The following is a 2,619-nucleotide window of genomic DNA, read 5'->3' as shown; positions in this document are numbered from 1 at the left end:
GTGGTTCCCAGACTTGTTCCGCCGCTTGTGCAGGGAAAGCCCCTGGCGGGCCGGGCCAGTTTGTGTACCTGCTGCTTCCACAAGGTTTGGGAGATCGCGGCTCCCAGTGGTTGTGGTACGCTGCTCCGGGCCAATGGGAGCTGCTGGAAGTGGCGTGGGCTGAGCCGCCGCTTCCAGCAGCTCCCATTGGCCCGGAGCAGCGAACCGCGGCCAGCCGAACCTGCGGATGCAGCAGATACACAAACTGGCCCGGACTGCCAGGAGCTTTCCCTGCCCAAGCGGCGGAACAAGTTTGGGAACCACTGCTTTAGTGATTATAGGCAGTCTAAAATAGTCTGTTTTGTTTAGACTCCTTTAATGCATGCTGGAGTGGTAGGACAGTGAAACAATCTAGTTAGTACAAGCTACAAAAATAGAATCTGTATGGATTTGGCATTGATATGAAAAAAAGACCAAAAAGTTACCCAAGTGCATGACACAAGCTATTGTGAACCAATTGCTGAGAGTTTTGAAGCTTAATGGGTTGAAACCTCTGAGTGGCCACCCAGCTAAGTCCAGGGGAGCCATAAAACATTTGCATTCTGTTATCTAGTAATTATTATACAGTTGAATTGATTGTGCACAAAACGACTTATACATAGATGGGATAAATCTTTAAGTAACCATATATTCAGAGTGGCTCCTCAGTCATATTGTTGTTATGATGGGATGGCAAGAGGGTGGGGTATGGCAACCTTGCAATTCAGTTGTCAGAAAAAAATAGAAAAAGAAAAAAAGGTGAAAACTTGCAGTGAGTTTCTAAATTAGAGAAAACACACCCTAGTACATGTTAACCTTCTCCGAGCAGCTACACTGGGAAAGTTCCTCAGCATTCTGTTAAAATTCTAGGAATGAGCCAGAAAACTTGACATTTTCTTGGGCTGATCTAAATCATTACACTGCCACTAGATTTAGCATTCCTGAGATGGTGAGTGAGGATATTCCAAACAAAGCTCTAAATGCTGAACAATGAAAGGGGATTATTTCAGCATGTTGACCATCAGCATGAAAGGTTACCTTCAATACAGGGTGAAAATTGCTTGCAGGATTTCTAAGACGGGCCTTTCTGGAGGCACAAGCACTGAGACAGCTACTTAGTTCAAGGTAGTTTACAGATAATTCCCAGAGAAGACTTCATTTTCAAAATGTTGCTAACTTTTATAAATCTCTGCTGCATGGAGACATAATGTGAAAATGCAGACTAGAAGCTTGGACTAATATCTACATATATTCAGTTCTCTCTATTTAGAAGATAGCCACAGCTGCTCTTGGACAAAGTCCCTCATGAAGATGTAGATGGAAATGGAACAGATTCTGGTCTGAATTTAGACCAACATACTTACTGTTTCAAGTTTCATTTTAGTATGTTTTATTTATTACATGTCAAGATACTAAATGTGATGTAGCTCCCTTCATTACATAGCATATCATTCATGTTTGTAACCTCTGCTCTAATAAATTAGTAGTAAAAATGTTTGCAGTTATCATTCATGTTATGTTGTGTTTCCCACCGCATCGTTCAATAATGGTGACTTCTACAGCCTTCTAAGCCAGGTTTTACCCCCGTCTATTCTTATTGTTAAAAACACGTTCATATGTTGAGTGCCTTTTTCAGGTTCCCAGTAATCAATGACAAATGGTTGCTACTCAAAGTACTGTTATGTATGACACCTTTTTGTTTGAAGACAGCTTCTTGCTGAGAATATTGTCTATATACTTTGGAAAACTTATGCCCCCTGTCTGTCTTGCTTTTTATATAGTTGTAATGAAGACCAACTATTGCAATTGTTTACCATGTAAATATCTCTGTTCCACTATGGTGACATAAGTGTTTTTCCTTGATGCAATATTTACAGCCACAAAAAGCAAACTTTTCTCCCACTGATCCCGAAATGGCTATTTATGTGCATAGGCTTATGCACATTGCATTATATAATTCACACACTTACAGGTAAGGAAGTGACTTTATCTAGAACTGGAACTAAATATTTCTGTAATTTTCTGATGGTTTTGCACCAGGCTGTCATCCCACTTAAAAGCAAATAAATATACTGATTCTTTACTTGCTTCTTGCACCACCTTGATTCATTTACAAACAAGCAAATCCTGAATTTGAAATTTTCAGTTTAGATAATAAAACGAATAAAGTGAATAAAATGTAATATGTGCACTTTAAAATGAAAAATGCCAATCTGATTGGTTTTACTTCATCATATTAAGATATGAAATAACTTGATATAATTTCAGCAAACTCTTTCCTTAGTAGTTTATAGATTGCATTCTTTAGATCCTACCCCCCCCCCATTTTTTTTTATTAATTTCCTTACCTTTCTTCCCAGACACACACACTACCTGAGCCCCTGTAGTTCCATATTTTGGACTGTTCAGCATGATTTGTGTTTCAGAGGTCAATAGTCATTTACATGGCTTTTGTAAAATAACTACAGAATTTTTTAAGAATTTGCTTGTAAACTTTAAAAAAAAAAGTTTGTTGATGTTTTCTGGTTAAACTTGTATATTGATGTTGCTCAGGAATAAGATGTAATGTCTTAATTATGAAAGTTAAAGAATAAAATGTAT

Source organism: Trachemys scripta, chromosome 9 (genome assembly GCF_013100865.1).
Source record: "Trachemys scripta elegans isolate TJP31775 chromosome 9, CAS_Tse_1.0, whole genome shotgun sequence".
In the NCBI taxonomy this organism is placed as follows: Eukaryota; Metazoa; Chordata; order Testudines; family Emydidae; genus Trachemys; species Trachemys scripta.
This window is presented reverse-complemented; position numbering follows the sequence as displayed.